This window comes from Pongo abelii, chromosome 10 (genome assembly GCF_028885655.2).
Source record: "Pongo abelii isolate AG06213 chromosome 10, NHGRI_mPonAbe1-v2.0_pri, whole genome shotgun sequence".
Lineage (NCBI taxonomy): Eukaryota > Metazoa > Chordata > Mammalia > Primates > Hominidae > Pongo > Pongo abelii.
The window spans coordinates 46,553,145-46,579,746 of NC_071995.2; the positions used below are offsets into that span (position 1 = coordinate 46,553,145).

General features: G+C 49.6%; 1 protein-coding gene, 1 long non-coding RNA gene and 1 pseudogene across 4 annotated transcripts in view; 1 reads left to right on the plus strand and 2 right to left on the minus strand.

Moving 5' to 3' along the window:
* ADCY6 (adenylate cyclase 6) overlaps positions 1 to 2,303 on the minus strand; it is a 23,716-nt gene extending 21,413 nt beyond the window's left edge. Inside the window, exon 1 of one of the 3 annotated variants that reach the window (XM_054527196.2) lies at positions 2,241 to 2,303. The gene's annotated coding sequence lies outside the window, so the exon portion shown is untranslated. The other 2 variants (XM_024257030.3, XM_054527197.2) reach the window with 2 other exon arrangements.
* LOC129049125 (uncharacterized) lies at positions 1,768 to 12,542 on the plus strand. Its single transcript, XR_008511942.2, has 4 exons — positions 1,768 to 1,977; positions 2,758 to 2,883; positions 3,035 to 3,244; positions 12,351 to 12,542. It is a non-coding gene; the product is annotated as an uncharacterized LOC129049125 (long non-coding RNA).
* A 736-nt stretch (positions 12,543 to 13,278) lies between these two features.
* Positions 13,279 to 15,592, minus strand: LOC129049124 (adipose-secreted signaling protein-like; annotated as a pseudogene).
* Between the last annotated feature and the right edge of the window lie 11,010 nt (positions 15,593 to 26,602).

A 26,602-nucleotide genomic window follows, 5' to 3' on the forward strand; every position in this document is an offset into this window, starting at 1 on the left:
CCACCCCCCGCCCCCCACCACCACTGGCCTGGACCTGTTCCCAAAGGACTAGTTTCTGGCCATGTTCCAAGCCCCCTGGAAACACATCCTAGCATCTGGCTCATACTCACAGAGAAAGGGGCAGACACTATCCAGGAGAATGCATGACCCTCCCAGGAACACTCTGACCCCCCCAAGGGGATAGCTTCAGAGCTGTGTAATTGTCCAACCAACTGCAACCATCTCACCCTGGGCTCCACTCCAGGCACTGCCCATCCCGCAGAACTTGCCGGCCTCCCAGCATTTCTGGCACCCCATGCCAGACTGGTATGGCAGGGAACAGGGGAGAGCACTGTTCCAAGCCACAAAACTTCTCTATATGGTCCCCCAACCCACTTTGTCCAGCAACCCATCACTATGAGCCCTGGGAACACAGACCACCTCCGTCCTCCCCAGAGTCAGGCTCCTAAGCCTTGTGCCTCTGATCTCCTCCTCCCCTGAGTGTTGGTCCATTTGCTCTCTCACAGATCTGCTGTTCTTCATACCACCGGCTCCCACAGCCAGAGCCATGTCCCATTCAGCCTGGCAGGCCCAGGCTCAGTGCCTCCCAGACCTCAAGTCCCTCCCAAACCCTGATCAGGCTGAGACCAGAGTTTGGAACCAGCTAAGGCCAAGGCCCAGCCCTAAGGATGGCTCTGCCCACTGCCTTGCCAAGCCTTCCTGGCCACCTCCTGTCTATCCCATCCCCAGGGCCCATCTGCCCCTGCCCTCCTTGGCAAAAGGAGGCTCCAGGGGATTAAAAACGACTTCAGAAAGTTCATGGCAAGAGGCACTGCCCAGGCGGGGCCCAGCAGTGCCAGCACCACCCACCATACTCGGACGTGGGCCTCAATTCTTCAATTCTGGGCCTTTCCAGATGTAGAGGAGCCTACCCAGGGCCTGTATCTGTCGGTCCAGTGCCCGCTGCCGCCTTCTCCCATCCCCAGTTCTCACTCTCCCTAAAGATTACAGAGGGCTCCCACATCACCCTTTACTATGCAACCCCCACCAGGTCCCTCCAGCTCACAGGGGTAATCTGGTAAGGGGAGGATATGGGCAAAGAGGCTCCCACGCCTGATTCCACCTCTAGCCTTTCAGTCGAGCCCCAGAGTCTGCTTTGAATAAAGTCAGCTCCCCTGCCCAGCCTGCGGCAGGCCTTGGGGCATGTGGGGAGCCGACCCCACCCCTTTCATTCCCAAGGTTTGGGGTGAGGGGAAGGAGAGGGACTCCCGCAGACAGAGGGCATCCCTCCCTCTGCCCAGGCCAGTTCCTCTCCCCTAAATGGAATCTCCCCCAAACTCGGAGACACCCCACAGCCCCGCAGCAAAAAACTCAGGCCAGCCCCTCCCCCAGTACGTGCCAGATCCTTCTGGCCTCTGGGCCAGCCTGGAACTCGCCCCGTGGAGGGAGGCAGGCGGCGGGCGACGCGGGTGGCGAGCGCCGGACCTAGGAGTCCTCGATCCCACTGCCTCCATGACTTCCCTTTGCCAGCCCCAACTCCCTCGGGCAACACTACCGAGACGACCCGTCCCAGGCTTCGGCGCCCCCACCCACAAACTCTTGTCGAGAGCCGCTCGGGTGCGTTCCAATCCCGGCGCCCCAGGAGCCCGGGCGGCCACTTCCCCCAGCCCTCAGCGCGCTCACCTGCCGGCCCGGCTCCGCGCCTGCCCTGGGCCCCCGCCCCGCCGCCCCCGCGGGCTCCGGCCGGCCGGCCGGCAGTCCCGCGGTCCTCCGAGCCCGCGCGTCCTGGCCGTCCCGCCCGCCGTCCGCCGTCCGCCCGGCCCTCGCCCCCTCCCGAGCTGTCCAGCGCAGCCGCCCTCTACCCCGGATCCAGAAGTCCCCTCCCCGCTGGCTCCCGGACTCCCCGCCTTAAAGGCACAAGCTCCTTTTGTCTGGGCATCCCCCTCCCCCTCCCCAGAAGCGGGGGCCGAGTCGCCCACTCCCCTTCCTAGCAGCCGGGTAAGGGCGAAGGAGGCCAAATAATGGGACCCCTCCCTCCGCGCGCCCCCTCCTCTCCTCCGGCCGCTTCCTTTCCCAGTCCTGGGAAGACAAGCAGCTACTGTTCTGGGATCAGGACCCCGGGGGGAGGGGACCTCGCAGCCCGGTCCCCTTCCCTTCACCCCGGCCGCCTCCTCCGGCATTCCTCTCCCGCCCTCACTCCGGGGGTCCCCGAGCGCGCCCGCAAACCCACCCCTCACGGCTACATCCCCCGCCCCGCCCACCGAGGGTCGCCTTCCTTCCTGTCAGGGTCCCAGGGGTTGGGCCGGCGCCCCGCGCACACTCTTCATCCCCACTTCCTCCCTGCCCCTGCCCCAGCCCCAGCCCCAGCCCTCACCTAGCCATTCCCGCCCTGCCTGTCACGGCCCTGCGCCCTCCCGCGGGAACTCAGTTTAATAATTAATTAAGCTCTCATTCCACAAGGCGCCAGGTGTGTGCGGCCTGCTTGCCCGCACACTTCTTTCCTCTTTCCCCCAGCCTCTGGGGCAGCGGCCCCGAGGCGAACCTGCTGGACCCAGAGCCCAGTGGAGGGACCCAGGGAAGGGGCACTCTCCCTGCCGCCCCCGCAACCCCCCCGCCCTACCCTCTGGGAGCCCCTCCCCCGCACCTGCCAACTTGCAGCCTCACCCCCAGGCACCTTTTACCCAAAGGGCTGTGCTTCTCTGCTGGGGGTTGGAGGGGCTGCTGGGGTGCATTGCTAAGTGCACGAACTGAGAAACTGGGACTTTTATTTATTTCCAGCACGGAGCAGCTGCCCAAGTTACCTGGGAGATGGGAAAATCGTGTGAAAGCTGGTTAACCCTTTGAGCATTAGAATAATGGTGGAAGCAGAAAGGAGAAGGGGTTTCACTCCCAGGATGTAGGCAGGTGAGTCTGACTTTAGAGGGGGTGCCATTCTGGAGCTGGGAAGAAGGCAGCCTGCCTGGCTTCCTTTTGAGGCCCCTTCTCCATTCCCTCAGTCAGACCTCTAGCTCCTCCCAGTTCAGCCCTTCCCCAAGCAGCCTATTCCCCACCCAAGATCCCAAGACCTAGATATCTGAAGATGCTTCCTCCTCAAGACCAGCCCTCCCTGCAGTCCTGTCCTACAAGGCTCAAGTCTCGTCCACTCCAAATCACCACTGGGATTCCTAAGTCCAGGACAGAGCTTCAGGCAAGGAAAAGAGAAGAGTTGGGAAAGCCACTTTCCAACATTTATCAGCCACGTGTACCTGCAAACTATATACCTAGGGTAAATCATCACTCTCTTGAAATAGGAATAAAACCATCTGCCTTGTCTTTCTTACAGGGTTTTCAGAATCAGACAGAGAAATGTTTGTTATAATGTTTGAAAATGGGAAAGTGGTACTTTCTCATTTTCTCAGTTGTGCGGGCCTGGCCTGTAATTTGATCTTTGGGGCCTCTTTGCCGGACTTCTCACTTCAAAATTTCCTTAAAAATTGTTTTTGCTGGCCGGGCGCGGTGGCTCACGCCTGTAATCCCAGCACTTTGGGAGGCCGAGGCGGGCGGATCACAAGGTCAAGAAATGGAGACCATCCTGGCCAACAAGGCCGTCTCTATTAAAAATTAGCTGGGCGTGGTGGCGGGTGCCTGTAGTCCCAGCTACTCGGGAGGCTGAGGCAGGAGAATCGCTTGAACCCGGGAGGCGGAAGTTGCAGTGAGCCGAGATCACGCCATTGCACTCCAGCCTGGGAGACAGAGCGAGACGCTGTCTCAAAAAAAAAAAAATTGTTTTTGCTATCAAAATTTCCTCTTCAAAATACCTGAATCAGGTTATCTACCACTTACGCTTAGAATAATGTGCTCATGAGCCACATGGGGAAAATGCAAAAAACAATTGAGATAAATATGCGTTAAAAAATGAAATTTTAGGCCAGGCGCGGTAGCTCATGCCTGTAATCCCAGCACTTTGGGAGGCTGAGGCGGGCGGATCACGAGGTCAGGAGATCGAGATCATCCTGGCTAACACAGTGAAACCCCATCTCTACTAAAAATACAAAAAAAAAAAATTAGCTGGGCGTAGTGGCGGGCGCCTGTAGTCCCAGCTACTCTGGAGGCTGAGGCAGTAGAATGGCATGAACCCAGGAGGCGGAGCTTGCAGTGAGCCGAGATTGCTCCACTGCACTCCAGCCTGGGCGACAGAGCGAGACTCCGTCTCAAAAAAAAAAAAAAAAAATGAAATTTTAGCTGGGCACGGTGGCTCATGCCTGTAATCCCAGCGCTTTGGAAGGCCAAGGCGGGCAGATCACGAGGTCAGGAGTTCGAGACCAGCCTGACCAAAATGGTGAAACCCCGTCTCTACTAAAAATACAAAAATTATCGGGGAGTGGTGGCGCGCGCCTGTAATCCCAGTTACTAGGGAGGCTGAGGCAAGGGACTCGCTTGAAACTGGGAGGCGGAAGTTGCAGTGAGCCGAGATTGCGCCACTGCACTCCAGCCTGGGCAACACAGCAAGACTCTGTCTCAAAAAAAAAACAAATTAGCCGGGCGTGATGATACATGCTTGTAGTCCCAGCTACTCAGGAGGCTGAGGCAGGAGAATCACTTGTACCTGGGAGGTGGAGGTTGCAGTGAGCAGAGATCATGCCACTGCACTCCAGCCTGGTCAACAGAGCGAGACTCCATCTCAAAAACAAAGAAATTTTGTATTTTGGAATGGAAGGCCTCGTCCTTCATTTTATTTTAAAATGAGAAAAAAAAATTGGACACCATCCAAGTACGCTGGAGAAATATGCCAGGGGTCCTTCTCTAGGCACTGTAAATCACACCGGCCATCTCTACCCTAGTGTGTGATTGGTGTGTTAGTCTGGCGTCCTGCATTCCATTTTCAGTTCCTAAAGGGCAGGCCACCGTCAAATCTATTTCTAGCACTATAGAATATTATGACTTTTCTTTTTCTTTTTTTCTTTTTGTGAGACAAGGTCTCGCTCTGTTGCCCAGGCTCACTGTGACCTCCACCTCCCAGGCTCAAGTGGTTCTCCTGTGTCAGCCTCCCGAGTAGCTGGGATTACAGGCGCCCACCACCACACCTAGCTAATTTTTGTATTTGTAGTAGAAAGAGGGTTTCTCCATGTTGGCCAGGCTGGTCTCAAACTCCTGACCTCAGGTGATCTACCTGCCTCAGACTCCTAAAGTGCTGGGATTACAGGCGTGAAGCCACCGTGTCTGGCCTTAGAATCATTTTTTTTTTCTTGAGACCGAGTTTCGTTCTGTTGCCCAGGCTAGAGTGCAGTGGCACGATCTCTGCTCACTGCAGCTTCTGCCACCTGGGTTCAAGTGAGTCTCCTGCCTTAGCCTCCTGAGTAGCTGGGATTACAGGTGCATGCCGGACATGAATATTACAGTCTTAAGTTCCGAGAGGGCAGGGCCACCATCAAATCTATTTCTAGTACTACAGAATATTAGGACTTATTTATTTATTTTTTGTTGAGACAGGGTCTTGCTCTATTGCCCAGGCTGGAGTGCAATGGCACGATCTCAGCTCACTGTAACCTCTGCCTCCTGAGTTCAAGCGATTCTACGTCAGCCTCCCAAGTAGCTGAGACTACAGGCGCTTGCCACCATGCCCGGCTAATTTTTATATTTTTAGTAGAGACAGGGTTTCACCATGTTGTCCAGGCTGGTCTCAAACTCAAGCTCAAGCAATCCACCCGTTGTGGGCTACCAACGTGTTGGAATTACAGGCATGAGCCATTGCGCCTGGCCAATTGGAAGGTTTTAACTCTGAAAAAGAGAAGAAAAAGAGAGAGGCAGTCAGCAGGAACTGTATTTCTCCACGTCTAGCTTGCTTGATCTCAATGACCTTTTTTTTTTTTTTTTTTTTTTAATAATACAGACCATAGTCACAAGAGTGATGTATTTTCAATGTCTCATTTTCAGGAAGAGGAAACTCTTACAAGCAGAATGTATTATATGTAAGTGCAAGCTTCACACAGCCAAAAGTGTATCTGGACAACACTCTATAAATAAGCAGCATTGAAAACACCCTGCAATGTAACTAATGGATAGGCTTGAGTGCCCTGAGCCTTCCTTGGGTTGTTTGGGTTACAGCTAAACTAGCCTCTGCCTACGCCCTTTTACAAAGCAAAGATTTCTTTTACAATGCAAACAACCATTCCCTAGCTTTTCTGTCTTAAAGATCAAAAGTCTGCACAATTTGGCCAGGCGCGGTGGCTCACGCCTGTAATCCCAGCACTTTGGGAGGCCGAGGCGGGAGGATCACCTGAGGTCAGGAGTTTGTGACCAGCCTCAACATGGAAAAACCCCGTCTCTACTATAAAAATACAAAATTAGCCGGGCGTGGTGGTGCATGCCTGTAATCCTAGCTACTCGGGAGGCTGAGGAAGGAGAATTGCTTGAACCTGGAAGGCGGAGGTTGTGGTGAGCCGAGATCACGCCATTGCACTCCAGCCTGGGCAACGAGAGCGAAACTCTGTCTCAAAAAAAAAAAAAAAAAGAGAAAAGAAAAAACACCAAAAGTCTGCACATTTTATTTTCTGAAAGTAAGAAAAACAAAGACATATAAAAACAATTCACGGCTGGGTGCGGTGGCTGGTGCCTGTAATCCCATCACTTTGGGAGGCCAAGGCGGGCAGATCACCTGAGTCAAGAGTTTGAGACCAGCCTGCCCAACAAGGTGAAACCCCGTCTCTCCTAAAAATACAAAAATTAGCCAGGTATAGTGACACGCGCCTGTAGTCCCAGCTACTCAGGAGGCTGACACAGGAGAATAGCTTGAACTCGGGAGGCAGAGGTTGCAGTGAGCCGAGATTACACCACTGCACTCCAGCCTGGGGAACAGAGTGAGACTCTGTCTCAAAAAAAAAAAAAAAAAAAAAACACACACACTCATTCAATCTAGCAAATACGCCTTGTCCATTTCACTACCCCTAACATCACTGCTGCTACCACCACCACCACCATCACCAGTCCAGAGACTCACAACCCCTTCTACTCCCAGGGTTGGAATAGGCTCTGGCCAACTCCATTTCCACCGCCACCACCACCACCAGCCTTGAGAATGGGCTCAACTCCATGTGAGCCCATTCATGGGGAAGGATACAAAATCCCTTCCCCATCCTCTTAGATCCATTATTCATTCATCCCATAAATATTTATGTATTTATTTATTTATTTTTGAGATGGAGTCTCGCCCTGTCACCTACTCTCGCTACTGTGTGTTAGGCACTCTTCTATTAATAGGTGCTGAGGATACAGTAATTGAACTCAGCAAACAGAATTCCTAGTCTCATTAAGCTTACCTTCTAGTGGGAGGAAACAAGAAATAAATGAATAGATGAGGTTGGGCATGGCAGCTCACACCTACAATCCCAGCACTTCGGGAGGCTGAAGCACAAGGATCACTTGAGCCCAAGAGTTTGAGACCAGCCTGGGCAACATGGTGAGACCCCATCTCTACAAAAAAAATTATTTAAAAACTTATGAAAAAATGATGAGCCAGGTGCAGCGTCTCGTGCCTATAATCCCAGCACTTTGGCAGGAGGATTGCTTGAGCTCAGAAGTTTGAGACCAGCCTGGTCAACATAGCGAGACCTCATCTCGACTAAAAAATTTTAAAAATTAACCAAATGTGCTGCTGTGCACCTGTGGTTCCAGCTTACTCAGGAGGCTGAGGCAGGAGGATCACTTGAGCCCAGGAGGGCAAGGTTGCAGTAAGCCGTGATTGCACCACTGCACTCCAGCCTGGGTGACAGACCGAGACACTGTCTCAAAAAAAAAAAAAAAAAGCTGGGCACGGTGGCTCAGTAATCCCAGCACTTTGGGAGGCCGAGGCAGGTGGATCACAAGGTCAGGAGTTCAAGACCAGCCTGGCCAACATGGTGAAACCCTATCTCTGCTAAAAATACGAAAATTAGCCTGGTGTATGTAATCCTAGCTACTCAGCAGGCTGAGGCAGGATAATTGCTTGAACTCTGGAGGCGGAGGTTGCAGTGAGCTGAGATCCCGCCACTGCACTCCAGCCTGGGTGACAAAGCAAGGCTCCATCTCGGAAAAAAAAAAAAAAAAGAATAGATGAGAAGATAGTTGATGATAAGTGCTATGATGACAATTAGAACGCAGGATCGATAGGAAGTGACTGGGGGAGAAACCTAGAAAGGTCAAGAAAGGCAACCTAGAAACCTAGAAGCCTAGAAGGGTCAAGAAAGGTTCCTGCCTGTTGGGGCTGTCAAGAAAGGTCCCTATAAGGAAGTGCTATGTACATGCAGACCTGAATGACAAGGAGTCAGCCATGCAAAGAATCTGGGTAAAGAGCATTCCAGTCAGAGGGAACAGCTAATGCAAAAGCCCTAAGGCAATAGCAAGCTCACGGTGCTTAAGAAACAGAAAGTCAGTGAGGCTGAAGCCCATGTGTTGAAGGAAGAAAGTATAAGATGAGGTCAGAAAGGGAGGCATGCCCTAGCTAGTGGAGAAGCTCTTAGGCCAGGGAAAGGAGTTTGGATTTCATTCAAAGTGTAATAAGAAGCCTTTGGAAGGTGTTAAGCTCGGAAGTGGCACGATCTGATTTATGGTTTTAAAGGATCATGGTAGCTGCTGAGTGGAGAATAAATTGTGGGATCAAGGGACGCAAGGGAAACCACTTAGAAAGCTATTATAGTGGTCCAGGTGGAAACAGTGGCTTGGACAAGGATGGTGATAGAGGGCGGGGCTGTTGAGAAGTGGAAGGACTCAGGAAATGTTTTGGAGTTGGAGTACCCTAATGACCTGCCTTGGCTCTCTCTGCATGGTTTATGCATATCAAATAATTATCAACAATCGACAAATATTTATTGAGTTCCTACCACGTCCCAGGCACTGTGCTACGCACTGGAAGTTACAGCCCAGAGGAGAAGGCCCACTCCACCTCCTTCTGCCCTACTGCCATAGGAGCTCTAGTTTGAGGAAGCTACTGCCCATCCCAACCCCACCCCATTTGCAGGGCGAGAGGCACACCCATTACCCCACCCTACCCACCCCTGCACTCTATTCCAATGCCGATCTGGAATTGATGGGGTGGGGGTAGTATTTACAGCTGGAGAATTGATGCCATAAAAAGAAGAGTCCAAAGTCCTCTTTAAGGTCTCAGAGCAAAGACCAGGAGAGCCCAAAGCTTCCAGAGTGGAGAGGAGTACAGCTAGGGCCATGAGGATGAGGCAATTCTTGGTGCCCACACCACTGCTAGTCCTTCTCTGGGTTTCCAGAGCCCAGACTTCCTCAGTCTTCACTATCCCATTCCGCCGGCACCTATACCCTCGTCCCCACCTTAGTAAATGTCTGGGTCTTGTATGCCCTCTGGTGGCACAATCGTGGCGCTGCAGCCCATAGTTAGTCCCCAGCTTTTCACTACTCAGTCTGGCTCACAGCTCCTAGGGGCAGTATGGGAAATTCTGGAAATCAGGGAAGGGCTGGAACACTGGTCTCTGGGTGTTGGAGGGATGAGCTAACTAACCCTCCATCTAGTTTTATAGGCAATGCCAGATTCGTATTTTATGAGTTGAATTAACCATGTTTGAGCACCTACTGTGAACTGATCCCAGTCACCAACACGCTGACCCAAGCTCAGATGACTGGCCACTCCCACCAAAAGCTTAGAGTTTGGAGCTGGGGGGTGTGAAGAAGCAAGAGCAGTTTAGAATTCATTCTGCTTTCAGCAGCAGTGTCAGAAGCCCGAACTTGACCCTCCTAGCATTCCTGCTGCCTAATTTCTCTTTGTTCCTGCCTGTTTTTTACGCCTGATACTCTTGCCTTTCTATCAGTTCTGTGAGCAAGTTATTCACTATCCTTCCAACAAATGTCATTTCTGCTCACATTAGTTGGAGTCTGTTTCTGTTTTTACAATCAAGATGACTGGTATGTTGAGCAATTCATCAAGCCTCTCTGGGCCTTAGTTTCCCCCTTAGTAAAAAAGGGAGGATAGCAATGACTTCCCTGCACAAGGCCATTTTTATTAAACAAGTGTATTAGTTCTCTATTGCTGTGTAACAAATTACCACACATTTAGCAGCTTAAAGCAACACACGTTTACTGTTTCATAGTTTCTGCCTATCAGGAGACTGAGCATAGCTCAGTGGGGTCCTCTACTTCAAGGTCTCACAAAGCTACAAGCAAGATGTTAGCTGAGGCTTCAGTCTCATCTATGGCTGGAATAAGGAAGGATCCAATTCCAAGCTTATGTGGTCATTGATAGGATTCAGTTCCATATGGGCTGGGCTGCTGGACTGAGGGCCTCAGGCACCTTTCCCTTAGGCCTCTGCCACATGGCAGTATGTCTTCATCCAAGCCAGCAAGAAGAGAGTCCGCTAGCAAACAGAAGTCATGGTCTCTTATAGCCTCATTACAGAAGTGCCGTCCATCACTTTCTGATGGATCAGAAGTAAGTCTCTAGGCCAGCCCACAGTCAAGGGGAGGGGATTACTCAAGGGCATGAATACCAAGAGGTGGGGATCATTTGTGGCCATCTCAGGTTTGCCTGCCACAATGTGGTAGCTGTTAGTCATCTTTCAAGGACTCCTCAAAATGCCACTTCCTTCTTGAGGGCTTTTTAAATTCTTCCCCCACCCAAACCCATCAAAGTTAACCCCTCTTACAAATGATGAAACTTGAAAATGTACTGGATATTAGATGGAATTATATTTAATTGTGTTAGGGAAGGGTAATGTTATTTTTATATATATATATATATTTTTTAGACGGAGTCTCGCGCTGTCGCCCAGCTGGAGTTCAGTGGCACGATCTCAGTTCACTGCAACCTCCATCTCCCGGGTTCAAGCGATTCTCCTGCCTCGACCTCCTGAGTAGCTGGGATTACAGGCGCGCGCCACCATGGCCGGCTAATTTTTGTATTTTTAGTAGAGACAGGGTTTCACCATGTTGGTCAGGCTGGTCTCGAACTCCTGACTGTGTGATCCGCCCGCCTCAGCCTCCCAAAGTGCTGGGATTACAGGCGTAAGCCACCGCGCCTGGCTGGGTAATGTTATTTTGACACTAAGAAATTCCCCCTAATTTTAACATTTATTTATTTATTTAAATTGACAAATAAAAATTATATATATATACATAAATTGTGTACAACATGTTTTGAAATATGTGTACATTGTGAAATGGCTAAATCAAGCTAATTAACATATGCATCATTTCACATGCTTATGTTTTTTTTTTGGTGGTAAGAACACCTAAAATCTACTCTTTCAGCAATTTCAAGTATAGGACGCATTGCTATTAACTCTATTCACCACGTTGTGCAATAGATCTCTTGAACTTATTCCTCTCGTCTAACAGATTTTGTATCCTTTGGCCAACTTCATTTCGGCCCAATCCTCCCACTCCCCAGCCTCCAGTAACCGCCATTCTACTTTTTCTACAAGTTCAACTTCCTAAGATTCCACATATAAATGAGATCACGGCCAGGCGCGATAGCTCAAGCCTGTAATCCCAGCACTTTGGGAGGCTAAGGCGGGCAGATCATGAGGTCAGAAGTTCGAGACCAGCCTGGCCAACATAGTGAAATCCCGTCTCTACTAAAAATACAAAAATTAGCCGGGTGTGGTGGCATGCACCTGTAGTACCAGCTACTTGGGAGGCTGAGGCAGGAGAATCGTTTGAACCCAGGAGGTGGAGGTTGCAGTGAGCCAAGACCACACCATTGCACTCTAGCCTGGGTGACAGAGAGAGAGTCCATCTCAAAAAAAAAAAAAACAGAGATCACGTTGCATTTGTCTTTCTGTGCCGGGCTCATTTCACTTAGCATAATATAATATCCTCCAGGTTCATCCACGTTGCCATAAATTACAAAATTTCATTCTCTTTTTTTATGGCTGAATATTATTACATAATGTATATACCGTATACTGCATTTTCTTTATCCATTTATCTGTTGATGGACACTCAGGGTGATTCCATATCTTGGCTATTGTGTGTGTTGTTTTTTGTTGTTGTTTTTTTTTTTTTCTGAGACAGAGTCTCACTCTGTCGCCCAGGCTGGAGTGCAGTGGCGCAACTTTGGCTCACTGAAACCTCTGCCTCCTGGGTTCAAGCAATTCTCTTGCCTCAGGCTCGCGAGTAGCTAGGCGCTCGCCACCACACCAGGCTAATTTTTGTATTTTTGGTAGAGACGAGGTTTCACCATATTGGTCAAGCTGGTCTTGAACTCCTGGCCTTGTGATCTGCCTGCCTTGGCCTCCCAAAGTGTTGGGATTACAGGCATGAGCCATTGCGCCTGGCCTTTTTTTTTTTTTTTTTTTTTTTTTAAACAGATCTTGCTTTGTTGCTTTTAACAGATCTTGCTTTTAACAGATGTTAAAACAGATGTTGCTTTTAACAGATCTTTCTTTGTTGCCCAGGCTGGAGAGCAGTGGCTATTCACAGGCATGATCATAGTGCCCTGCAGCTTCCAACTCCTGGACTCAAGCAATCCTCCTGCCTCAGCTTTCCAGAGTAGCTGGGACTATAGATGTGAGCCATTGTGCCCAGTTACTATATCTTGGCTATTGTGAATAAAGCTGCAATAAATATGGGAGTGCAGATATCTCTTCAACATACTGGTTTTATTTCTTCAGATATATACCCAATAGTGGGATTGCCAGATCATATGGTGGTTGAAATATGTTCTTTCTGAGTGATACTACTAAAGTATTTCTTGGTGGACTATCATGATGCCCACACTTTTCTTTAAGATATTTTACTCAAAAAAGAAAAAAAGAAAGGCCAGGCATGGTGGCTCACACCTGTAATCCCAGCACTTTGGGAGGCCAAGGTGGGGGGATGGCTTGAGGGCAGGAGTTCAAGACCAGCCTGGCCAACATGTTGAAACTCCATCTCTACTAAAAATACAAAAATTAGCTGGGTGTGGTGGTATACACCTGTAACCCCAGCTACTCAGGAGGCTGAGGCACGAGAATCGCTTGAATCCAGGAGACGGAAGATGTAGTGAGCCGAGATCACGCCACTGCACTCCAGACTGGGCAACAGCATGAGACTCCATCTCAAAAGAAAAAAAAAAGATATTTTAGTGTAGTAAGGAGAGGGTCATAGGGACATCCTCCCTTTTACTCCCAGTCTCCTTGGCTAAATAGTTGCCATGGAAAAAGTAGATTTTGCTGTTTCCAGAAGTGGTACAGGAAGCCAGCTCTGTATATGTGTGTAAGAGGTGAGAGAGACTGAAAAGATTAACAATATCAAACTTTCTTATCTCACAAGCCTCAAAGGGCCTGTATCTGAGTGCAGATAACTGAAATCGGTTATCTCCCAGATCCTTGCCAGCATATCACACAAATGTTTGGGAGTAACACTGGGGACAAGGGTCGTCTCCCCCCCACCCCGCCCCCCCCACTGGAAGTTTTATTTCTTTAGGACTCTATCCCAACAAGTCGCTTAAAAATCAAGTAACACAGGCCTGAGGGGTAGGAGCTGGGGACTGCACCTCCCTGCCACTCATGGAGGACAGCAGTGTGAACAAGGGAGGGGCAGGAGAGGTGGCTGAAGCAAGGCAGCAGCAGAGGTAACGGGGCCACGACCTCAGAGAACCAGCTCCGTCCTCTCCCAGACCCTGGTTGAAGCCTCTATGGCTTGGGGTGGGGAGTGGGAGTACCCACCCCAGGCCCTCTCCTCCCTTCCTCAGACAGCCTCCTTGAGGGCTCAAGCCATTTCTTCTGGCAGGAAAATGAGGCACACGGAGGAGGAAGTGGAAGAGGAGGATGCAGGAGAGGCAGGGTGGTGGCTCGAATGAAGACAGAGGTGACAGGTGCGGGCAATGCCACTCCGTCCCACCCACCCTGGAGAGGGGCAAGGAAGCCACACCATCAGGCAACATGTCGGGTATGGGGGAACAAGACAGGGTTTAAGGCTGAGCAGCCCAGGGCAGGCAGGGCGGCCCAGGGCAGGCAGGGCCTCAGGCCTCAGTCAAAGCCGTGACAGTCGCTGTGCTCCGAGTGGTATTCCAGCTTGGCACCCACGCATTTGACACCATCCAGCAGCATGCACGTGCCGTGTTGTCAGCCCATGATGCAGGCTTGCACCTCCCCCGCACGCAGGTGCCGGTGCCACCTTCCCAGACTAGCAGCATCCCCTCTTTGAGGACCCCCTCTTTGTGCGCCTAGTACTCGCACTTGACACTATAACCTTCAGGGAAGGGTAGGACGCTGAGAAGCTTCAGGTGCGGGCTGGGGACAAGTGCCTGGCGGACGTCCTTGCTCAGCCTGTGCACTGGGGCGGAGCAAAGGTAATCTCATACCTGTGCAGGATCTTCAGAAACCTTGACCAGAAAGCTGCTGTCGCTCTCCTGGATGACCATGACCACCGAGTCCTGCAACTTCTCATCAAAGTGGACGTGGCTTTGGCAGCCCTCTGCATCGTGGCCTGTCACAAAGTGGACACTCCAGAATCTGGGCTTGCTGCCCTTGTTGGCTGCAGCCATGGACCCCCTCCCTGCCACACAGCTTCTGCAGGACCAAGCCACTCATGCCCAGCAGCCTCCCATGCTCCGGGGACAACAGCAGGAGCCTTGCGGGGTGCAGCCCGGGGTGGACAGGGCAGGGACGACCGCTGAGGCGGCGGCAGGGGCTCAACGCCAAGCACAAGGAAGGGAGCAAGGCTCCTCTTTTAATTTGGTTTTCAGTCAGTTGGAACTCAGTCCTTAGTTTAGGACTGGAGCTTGAGAAAAGAGAAGCAAAGAAGAGGAAGATTTTCAATTACTACTGGGCTTGCTTCAGACTGGATCCAAGGCTCACTGCCTTTGCAGCAAGGAGCAGGAATTGCCTAGTCACGTCATGCAGTCATGTCCTCAGGAAAAACTATGAACAATCACAGCTTTTCCCTTCTGGGCCTCTCCTATTTGTTTTGTTTGTTTGTGATGGTTTGTTTTTTTAGAGACAGGGCATCATCGCTGTTGCCCAGGCTGGAGTGCAGAGGTGCCTCAAGCTCCTGCTCCAGAGATCTTCTCCTCTCAGCTTCCCAATTAGCTGGAACTACAGGCAAGTGCCATCATGCCTAGCTTTTTTTCTTTCTTTTTTTTTTTTTTTTTTTTTGAGATGGAGTTTCCCTCTTGTTGCCCAGGCCGGAATGCAATGGCGCGATCTCGGCTCAATGCAACTTTCGCCTCCCTGGTTCAAGCGAGTCTCCTGCCTCAGCCTCCCGAGTAGCTGGGATTACAGGCGCTTGCCACCACGCCCAGCTAATTTTTGTATTTTTAGTAGAGACGGTGTTTCTCCATATTGGTCAGGCTGGTCTCGAACTCCCTACCTGAGGTGATCCACCTGCCTCAGCCTCCCAAAGTGCGGGAATTACAGGCCTGAGCCACTGTGCCCGGCCACCTGGCTAATTTTTATTTTTTCTTTTTTTTGAGATGGACTCTAGCTCTTGTCGCCCAGGCAGGAGTGCAGTGGCGCGATCTTGGCTCACTACAACGTCCGCCTCCCGGGTTCAAGCTATTCTCATTACTCGGCCTCCCAAGTAGCTGGGATTACAGGCGCCCGCAACCACGCCCGGCTGCTATTTGTATTTTTAGTAGAGAGGGGGTTTCCCTATGTTGGCCAGGCTGGTCTCGAACTCCCTACCTCAGGTGATCCACCTGCCTTGGCCTCCCAAAGTGTTGGGATTACAGGCGTGAGCCACCGTGCCCGGCCTATTTTTTATTTTTGAGACGGAGTCTTGCTCTATCGCCCAGGCTGGAGTGCAGTGGCGCAATCTCGGCTCACTGCAAGCTCCGCCTCCCAGGTTCTCACCATTCTCCTGCCTTAGCCTCCCGAGTAGCTGGGACTACATGTGCCCGCCGTCACACCTGGCTAATTTTTTTTATTTTAATTTAATTTAATATTTTAATAGAGACGGGGTTTCACCATGTTAGCCAGGATGGTCTCGATCTCCTGACCTTGTGATCCACCCGCCTCGGCCTCCCAAAGAGATGGGGTTTCACCATGTTGGTCAGGCTGGTTTTCAACTCCTGACCTCAGCTGATCCACCCACCTTGGCCTCCTAAGGTGTTGAGATTACAGGCATGAGCCACCGTGCTGGGCCAGTGGTATTTTTCTTAATTACAGAGGATGTTACCTTAGAAAGAAGGAGAGAAATGAGGATACCAAAGAGCAGAGGCAGATGTGGTGGCTCATACCTGTAATCCCATCACTTTGGGAGGCTCAGGTGGGAGGATTGCTTGAGCTCAGGGTTTGAGACTAGCCTAGGCAACAGAGCACAACTCTGTCTCCACAAAAAAATTTTAAAAATTAGCCAGGCGGGCTGGGCACGGTGGCTCACGCCTGTAATCTCAACACCTTGGGAGGCCAAGGTGGGTTGGATCAGCTGAGGTCAGGAGTTGAAAACCAGCCTGACCAACATGGTGAAACCGCATCTCTACTAAAAATACGAAAATTAGCTGGGTGTGGCAGCATGCACCTGTAATCCCAGCTACTCAGGAGGCTGAGGCAGGAGAATCGCTTGAATCTGGGAAGCAGAGGTTGCAGTGAGCCGAGATCATGCCATTGCACTCCAGCCTGGGCAACAGAGCAAGACTCCGTCTCAAAAAAAAAGAAAAATGCCACAGACGCTGCCTTAACCAAGTGATCGAATTTAAGAGTGCCAAAAATGGGACAAACCGATATCATATGCCCCCAGTGTGAGGCACTGGGAAGGACACAACATCACCTACGTAGTATTTTTTTTAAGATGGGAGTCCTGCCCTGTCACCCAAGCTGGAGTACAGTGGCGCGATCAAAGCTCACTGCAACCTTCACCTCCCAAGTTCAAGCAATTCTCCTTCCTCGGCCTCCCAAGTAGCTGAGATTATAGGTGTGCACCACCACACCTGGCTAATTTTTTGTATTTTTAGTAGAGACTGGGTTTCACCATGTTCGTCAGGCTGGTCTTGAACTCCTGACCTCGGGTGATCCGCCCGCCTCGGCCTTCCAATGTTCTGAGATTACAGGCGTGAGCCACCTCACCAGGCCACCTATGTGGTATTCTTACCAAGAATGTTTAACCTGAATCGAGGAAATCAATTGAGGGACACCTCTAAGACAATTAGCCTGTATTCTTCAAAAATATCAAAGTTATGGAAGAAAAAAATTGGGAAACTTTAATAAGACTAGAGAGACACAATTAAATACAATACATGATGCTTTGTCAGAACCCAGATTTTTTTAAAAAAACTATAAGGACATTATTGGGACAGTTGGGGAAATGTAGATTAGATAATGGTATATCACTGTTAGATTTCCTGAGTGTGATAATTATCTTGTGGTTATGTAGAAATGCCCCTGTTCTTGGTAAATACCGAATGAAGTCTTTAGGAAGGAAGTTAATGTCTGCAACTAATTCTCACATAGTTCAGCAAAAACACACACCTACATAGTGATAAAGCAAATGTGGGATAATGTTAACAACCAGTAAATCTAAGTGAAAGGTTTATGTGTTCATTGTATTATTCTTGCAACTTTTCTGTAGGTTTTAAAATGTTCATGGGTAGGCACCATGTAATCCCAGCACTTTGGGAGGCTGAGGCGGGCAGATCGCTTGAGCTCAGGAGTTCCAAACCAGCCTGGGAAATAAGGCAAGACTCCACCTCTTTCTTAAAAAAATTAAAAATTAAAAAAAATGTTCAAGGCAAGGCACGGTGGCTCATGCCTTTAATCCCAGCACTTTGGGAGGCCAAGGCAGGCAGATTACTTGAGGTCAGGAGTTTGAAACCAGCCTGGCCAACATGGTGAAACACTATCTCTACCAAAAATACAAAAATTAACTGAGTGTGGTGGCACATGCCCATAGTCCCAGCTACTCAGGAGGCTGAGGCAGGAGAACCGCTTGAACCCAGGAAGTGGAGGTTGCAGTGAGCTGAGATCATGCCATTGCACTCCAGCTTGGCAACAGAGTGAAACACTGTCTCAAAAAAATTTTTTTTAAATTAATTAATTAATTACATTTTTAAAATGTTCAAGATAAAAAGTTAGGGAGATGCCAAGCGTTCACAGTTTTTATGCCAGCAGGAAAGTACTCCAAATGAGGAAATTAACAGTGTACTGTGATTTCTCTACATTTCATATTTCCCATGCGGGTGGGCATAGGGGCAAGAGTGAGTATCTACCTAATAGGCACCCTGAGTGTTAAGTGCCAGCAAAGCAGGGGCACTGAGTAATATTTATTTAGAAATAATGTGATACTTGACATTTTCCCCAAAATGTCAAATTTGTCATGGAAATTTTCAGAACATTTTTAGCATTCTTAAATTTTTTTTTTACAGTTGAATTGTTTGTTGAATTAAATTGTTTTCAACTGCATGGGGATCATCGTAGTCTCTTGAGTTCTTAGTGCATCTAAAAGTCTTTAGCCAGGCATGGTGACACACACCTGTAGTCCCAACTACTCAGGAGGCTGAGGCAGGAGGATCGCCTGACCTCAGGAGTTTGAGGCTGCAGTTAGCTATGATTGCACCACTGTACTCCAGCCAGAGTAACAGAGTGAGACCCTGCCTCAAAATAAATGTTTTTAAAAATAAATAAAAGTCTTAATGTATCCCCATACCCATCCTGGCAAACAGGCTGGGAGCTGGGAGGCAGGGAAACTAGGAGACTGGAAAATTGTGAAAAGCCCTTTGGAATTGGGCAGCAGTTATCTAGGAGGCAAGACGCACAAAGGACCCGAGTCTGAGAGTCCAGGGAGTAAGAATGGAAACTTTACACTTCAGACAACGCTGAGCTGTTTTAGAGTTCATGTATTTTCATTGCTTATTTTCTTTTTGTGTTTCCTTAGTATTAGGTAAAGTTTCTTGCTCACTTGTTTAAAGTGAGCCTCTCTCAGTATGTCGAGAAGGACCAAGACAGGAGGACTATGCCCACTTTAGGGCAGAATTCTAAGGAGAAAAGAGAGCCTTCTGAGCTGCCCCCTTGGCCAACTGTGTTTTACAGAAAAGCCATTTGCCCCCTCCTCTCCTCCTCTCTGGTTGTCACTCTTCCTGCTGTCTTCCTTCTCTGGGCTCTATTCCCACCCGATCCCTCAGACACAGCTTTCTTCCTTCCCAGTGTGGTGTAATGAACAGATCAGTCTAGGCTGTCAAGTCAAGGAGACCTGGATTCCAACCAATTGGAATGTGACAAGGACAAACTTCAAAACTTATTATTATTATTATTATTATTATTTTAGATGGAGTCTTGCTCTGTCGCCCAGGCTGCGGTGCAGTGGCACAATCTCGGCTCATTGCAACCTCTGCCTCCCAGGTTCAGGCAATTCTCTTGCCTCAGTCTCCTGAGTAACTGGAATCACACGTGCCTGCCACCACGCCCGGCTAATTTTTGTATTTTTAGTAGAGACAGGGTTTCACCATGTTGGCCAGGCTGGTCTTGAACTCCTGACCTCAGGTGATCCGCCCACCTCAGCCTCCCAAAGTGCTGAGATTACAGGTGCGAAGCACTATGCCCAGCCAGAAACATTCTTCCTTTCAACAAACATTCATTAATGCTCACTAGGTGGCAGGCACAATTCTAGGCACTGGAGATACAGTGGTAAGTAAAGAAGACAGACAAAGTTTCTGCCCTCAGGCAACTTGCAGTCTCATCCAGAGAGGCAGGTAATAAACAAGCAGACAAAGGAATGAGATTATACAGCCTGAAAAGTGTGTCGCAGAATCTGGTTAACATACTGCATGATGGCTGGGCACGGTGGCTCATGTCTGTAATCCCAGCACTTTGGGAGGCCGAGAAGGGCAGATCACAAGGTCAGGAGATCGAGACCACAGTGAAACCCCGTCTCTACTAAAAATACAAAAAATTAGCCAGGCGTGGTGGTGGGCACCTGTAGTCCCAGCTACTAGGGAGGCAGGAGAATGGCGTGAACCCGGGAGGCAGAGCTTGCAGTGAGCTGAGATCGCGCCACCACACTCCAGCCTGGGTGACAGAGCAAGACTTCGTCTCAAAAAAACAAACAAACAAACAAACAACAACAACAAAAAAAACCATACTGCATGACTCCAACTATAGGACATTCTGAAAAACACAAAACACTGGAAACAGTAAAAACATCAATGGTTGCCAAGGGTTAGGCGTAGGGAGGGATGAAGAGGAAGAGCACAGAGGATTTTTAGGGCAGTGTGAAACTATTCTGTGTGATACTATAATGGTGGATACATGTCATTTAGACATTTATCCAAACCCACAGAATGTACACCACCAAGAGTGAACCCTAGTAAAACTGTAGCACTTGCAGTTCAGTGGTAGAATTAGAACTCTCCCCTGCCTAGTGTAAATTATGGACTTGTGACAGTGATGTGTCAATGTAGGTTCATTTTAACAAATTTACCACTCTGCTGCAGGATGTTAATGGGGGTAGGCTGTGCACGTGTCAGGGCAGGAAGTAGGTGGGAACTCTGGACTTTCTGCTCAATTTTGCTGTGAATTTAAAACTTCTAGGCCGGGTGCGGTGGCTCATGCCTGTAATCCCAGCACCTTGGGAGGCTGAGACGGGCAGATCATGAGGTCAGGAGATCGAGACCATCCTGGCGAACACAGTGAAACCCCATCTCTACTAAAAAATATAAAAAATTAGCCGAGCATGGTGGCGGGCGCCTGTAGTCCCAGCTACTCAGGAGGCTGAGGCGGGAGAATGGCATGAACCTGGGAGGCGGAGCTTGCAGTGAGCCTAGATGCGCCACTGCATTCCAGCCTGGGCAACAGAGCAAGACTATGTCTCAAAAAAAAGAGAGTCTATTTTTTAAAAACTGTGTTGCAGGAAATTAATGTCTGATAAAGGGTAACTGAAGGGGCCTACTTTAGGTAGGGTAAAAAAGGAAACTCTCTTCAAGGCTGTTTTCTCATTGATAAAATGGAGGTAACAATATCTGCCTTCACAGAGTTGTTAAAGTTCAAATAACATATATCCAAAAGGCCCTTTTAAATTGCTATGTATCTGGCCAGGTGCAGTGGCTCATGCCTGTAATCGCAGCACTTTGGAAGGCTGAGGCAGGTGGATCACTTTAGGTCAGGAGTTTGAGACCAGCCTGGCCAACATGGCAAAACCCTGTCTCTACTAAAAACACAAAAATTAGTCAGACGTGGTGGTGCGTGCCTGTAATCCCAGTTACTTGGGAGGCTGAGGCAGGAGAATCACTTGAACCCAGGAGGCTGCTGTGAGCCGAGATTGTGCGACTGCACTCTGGCCTAGACAACAGAGCAAGACTCTATCTCAAAAAAAAAAATAAAAATAGGCTGGGCTCTGTGGCTCATGCATGGAGAAACCCCTTCACTACTATAACTACAAAACTAGCCTAGCGTGGTGGCGCATGCCTGTAATCCCAGCTACTCGGGAGGCTGAGGCAGGAGAATCATCTGAACCTAGGCGGCAGAGGTCGCAGTGAGCTGAGATCACGCCATTGCATTCCAGCCTGGGCAACAAGAGCGAAACTCCATCTCAAAAATAATAATAATAATATAAATAAATTGCTATGTATCTTCCCATGTGATAAAATATGGAATATTACCTATAATATACTGGTAGGCAGCTCTGAAATAGCTTCCAATGATCTCTGACTGCTGATATTCAGGCCCTTATGTAACTCCCACACTCTGGGCATGGGCTGGCTCTAGTGACTCACTTCTAAGAAATAAAATGCAGCAAAAGTGATCAGATGCCACTTGCAAAATTAGGTTACAAAAAGACTGTGACTTCTATGCTCTCTCTCTCTCTCTTCCTTAAAAGTAGGCTGCTGGCCAGGTGTGGTGGCTCATGCCTGTAATCCCAGCAGTTTGGGAGGCCAAAGAGGGGAGATCACAAGGTCAAGAGTTCGAGACCAGCCTGACCAACATGGTGAAACCCTGTTGCTACTAAAAATACAAAAATTAGCCAAGCATGGTGGCACGCGCCTAATCCCAGCTACTCAGGAGGCTGAGGCAGGAGAATGGCCTCAACCCAGGAGGCAGAGGTTGCATTGAGCTGAGATTGCGCCATTGCACTCCAGCCTGGGCAACAAGAGTGAAACTCCATCTCAAAAAAAAAAAAAAAAAAAAAAAAGACATTTTGGGGCCAACCAGGGAGATTTAAATATAGACTACGATTAGATGAAATGAAAATTGGCCAGGCACAGTGGCTCACGAATGTAATCCCAACACTTTGGGAGACCGAGACAGGAGGACTGCTTGAGCCCAGGGGTTTAAGACCTGCCCAGGCAACATGGTAAAACCCCATCTCTACAAAAAATAACAAATAAAAAAAACTAACCAGGCATTGTGGCATGTGCCTATAGTCCCTAGCTACTAGGGAGGCTTAGGTGGGAGGATCCACCTGTATTATGCACCTCCCATGCATAATACAAAGGAATGAAATGCTAGTCACTGTGGTATCCGTGTGTAGGGGACTTTCAGGGGAGGTCCCAGTGTGTTGAGCCCATGGAAGGTCAGGGTGGACTAGAGTACCCAGCCCATGGGCTGTAATGGGAAAAAACCCAGGAGGTAGATTCTGAAGATCTGGGTCTGAATCCAGATCCAAGCGTTGACTAATTGTGGCCTTTGAGAAGTCATTTAATCTCAGAAGTGGAAGGGACCTAAGAGGTCTTTCCATGGGTTAGTCACAGGGCAGGTGCCAAAACCTAGGCCACTGACCCTGTGCAGGTTCTTTCCACTATGTGCTGCTTCCCTGTTTATGATACTCTTACCCGCAATAACAACTAACTTTGGTACAGCAATTTATATCTCATGAAGCCCAAGTGTTCCTCTTGAGTTCTCACAGAACCTCTTGTTAAGCCACCATCGTTCTTTTCCAGTTTTAAAAGAACTTGGGAGGCCAAGACAGATGGATCACAAGGTCAGGAGTTTGAGACCAGCTTGACCAACATGGTGAAATGCCATCTCTACTTAAAATACAAAAAAATTAGCTGGGCGTGGTGGCACACACCTGTAATCCCAGCTACTCAGGAGGCTGAGGCAGGAGAATTGCCTAAACCCGGGAGGCGGAGCTTGCAGTGGTGAGCCGAGATCACACTCCATCCTGGGCAACAAAAAAATAAATAAATAAATAATAAATAAAATAATAATAAGAAACAGGTTGTGGGAGCCGGGCACGGTGGCTCATACCTGTAATCTCAATACTTGGGGAGGCCGAGGCAGGCAGATCACCTGAGGTCAGGAGTTTGAGACAAGCCTGGCCAACATGGTGAAACCCCATCTCTACTAAAAATATACAAAATTAGCCGGGTGTGGTGGCACGCACCTGTAGTCCCAGCTACTCGGGAGGCTGAGGCAGGAGGATCCCTTAAACCCAGGAGGTGGAGGTTGTAGTGAGCCAAAATCATGCCACTGCACTCTGGCCTGGGAGACACAGTGAGACTCCAACTCAAAAAAAAAAAAAAAAGAAAAGAAAAGAAACTGAGGCTAGTCCAAAGGTAGCAAGCAATCTGAATTGATTGTTCAGAGTCAGTTTGGTACCAGTCAAACTCCTTGTTCTACTCTTCCCCCCTTCTCACTATTGCAATTAACTAGTCTTAAAAAAATATTTTTTTAAGTAAAAAATAAAAGTAAGAAACTGAGTTTCTGAGATAATAAATGGCTTGCCCACAATCAGCAAATGACAGAATTAGGACTTGCCCTCTGGTCTTCAGGCTCTAAATCCTGCATTCTTTCCAAGGTGCCAGATGAGGCCTGTCTAGGACCGTGACACTAACTACACTCCTCACACCACACATGCAAGACCTTATTTGCAGGGAAGAGACAGAGGCCTCTCTGCACAGAGCATCCCTGAATGACCCTTACCGGTGCAACTTCAGGTCATTCAAGGAAAAACCCAGACTCCTTCTGGCTCTGTTACCCCAGAAGCATATGAGAGTCCAGACCTGCAACCCTGGGAAACCACTCCGGTCAAGTCTTCCAGTCTCACTTCCCAACCTGGTTGCAACCAAGTGGTTGCCAGCTCCCTCTGTCCTACGACTACCCTCCTGATCCATGATGAGGGGCCACAAGTCTTTGCCAGCCCACCTCCCTCCACCCCAGGAGGCTTCTCTCCAAGGCCCACCTCCTCAACCTTATTCAGTCCCTGCCTCTCCCCAATACCCTCTTCCCAGGCCCCAGGATTCATACCCCCTTACAGCAGTGAGAAGCACAGTAAGAGGCAATGGTGGGCCCAAGGGGCAGCAGCTGTGAACAGCTAGCACAACTCTGTCTTCAATAATTCATTCCCAGGGAGGTTGCAGGCACCATGCCCTCACCCTGAGCTAGAGATGGCTACCACAGCTCAGATCCTTAAACTGAGAAAGGTGGGAGTCAAGGGTGGGGCAGAGGCTAGTGGGAGCAAGTAGAAAGGTGCCCAGCCTGCAGGCCAGACACTGGCACCTCTTTGTTAGAGAGGGGCCCTGATGTGGGCTCAGAGCAGGGATCCCGTGAGATAAAGGAACACGCAAACTGCCATGAGCTAGAGGGGCAGAGAGGAAGAATCCAAACACATTGCCTCACTCCCCCTCCCTCCAGCTGTACATGCCAGGGTCAGCCTCTTCCCTCACGGCTCTGACCTTCTCAAGGCCATCCTCAGCCTCTTGTCAGCAGCCCCACCCTCCTAAAGGCCCAAGTCCTCTCTGCTCCAGCTGGCATGTTTCAGCTGCCCCCACTTGGGGAAGTCTTTCCCCAAAGAACTCCCACCACATGTGCCTGTAATCTGAGTCAAACATCGCAGAACCTCTTCCAAGGATCCTAACCCCCACCTCCATCTCTTTTCAGCCCAGCTTCCCTGACTAACCTCTGATGTTTACAAAGCTTGTAAACGTGTGGGGGTGGAGGAAGGACTTGAACTGACCCCTTGGGCTATGCTGTGATTCAGAGTCCTAAAGCTTTAGGAATTTAGCAAGAGCAGTTCCTTGCTTCTAGTGAGGGAGAGAAGATGGTAAATTCTAGGCCAGCCCCCACATTCTCCTGGCCACCCTAGAGACCTGCCATCAATACCCCTTCCTCCATGTGGGGAAGCCCTAGAGTTCCACTCATGTTCCAGGCTCATTGCTCACTGCAATCCATTCTGTGAGACTGGAATCACCTATCATGTGCATCAGCAGACTCAGAGGGGAAACTGGGACCTAAGACTAAAAGAAACATATTATCAAGCACCTACTATGTGCTAGGCTGAGCCGGATTCTGGGCAGCAAGAGCATGAAGCCAAACACCTCAGCCCTCTCACCTTCCCCTCCTTCCCAGGTACCAGGAGGAACCTCCAAATGCACACAGCAGTCATACTATCTGTCCCAGAGTGAGCAAGAGTTAGGTCTTGAACCCACAGCTGACTCCCCAGTCCATCCAGAGGCCTAATTTGGGAAGGAGGGTGCAATCTTGCTGGGCATTGTCAGCAAGAAACCCTTCAGACATATTTATAGCAAATGCTGCATCAGGGGATGGAATCTGAAAGTGCCTCGAAGCATCAAATAACACCATGAGTCCAGAGGCAGAGCCCAGAAAAAGAAGGCACTGCAGCAGGAGAGATTGAGGTTTGATGTTGGAGGAACCTCCCCCAGAGTAGTATCTGGAACTTGCAATGGGGATTCCCTGTGGAAGCTACTTCCACAGGATTTTCTCAGAAGAGAAGGGATAGGTACCTTTTTCTGGTCTAGGTAGAAAAGATAAAAAGGGATGGACATGGTGATCTCTATCTTTGTAGTATACAGACTTTCAAATATCAAGGCCACTGTTGATATCAAGCACAGTTTTGCAGATTATGCCTTGCTGAGGAGGTAAACGGAGACTGAAATCCAGCTCTAGATCAGTTATCTCCTGCTGCAGAGCTGTGTCTGTACAGACTAGCCAGAGTGGCTTGCAGGCGCCCTGCCAGATATCCCAAGTCCTGACAATCTGGGGGTCTGAGGACAAGGTGAGCAGGGAGAAGGGATGAAGGCTGCCTGGGAAGCCCTAGGGGCCTGTTTGCTAGAACTCAGGGCCTATATGGGCCAAGTTAGAGGGCATAGCTTCCAGGAATGGATCCAGGGTAGAGGCCCCTCTCAGCAGGGTGCCCTGCCCAGCTACTATGAGGTTTGAGCCAGAGATGAGGGCCCTGAGGGAGCTTGAGTGGGGAGGAAGAGGATATGTGTCTTGGGCAGGCCCTGGAGAAGGATAATCCTACCAGTCACGTCACAGAGAAGGGCCTGGGAGAGGGCAGTTCTGGGGACCTGGAGGCTGGGCTGCTGGCTCTAGCTCTGAAGTTCCTACCTTCTCTGCAGAGCAGAGGAAATGAGAAAAGTAAGGGGTGGGGAACTGCCCCTGTGCACCTCAGATTTCCTGTGATAGGCTCATGGAGGAGTAATTTTTTTTTTTTTTTTTTGAGACAGAGACTCTGTCCCCCAGAGTCTGGAGCGCAGTAGGGCGATCTCGGCCTGCCTCCTGAGTTCAAGCAATTCTCTGCCTCAGCCTCCCAAGCAGCTGGGACCACAGGTGTGCACCGCCATGCCCGGCTAATTTTTATATTGTTTGTAGAGACGGGATTTCACCATGTTGGCCAGGCTGGTCTAGAACTCCTAGCCTCAGGTGATCTGCCCGCCTCGGCCTGCCAAAGTGCTGGGATTATAGGCATGAGCCTCGGCGCCAACCTCAGGGAGAAGTAATTGATACTTCTATTTTAAAGTGGAAGGTGGGCCGGGCACCGTGGCTCCCGCCTGTAA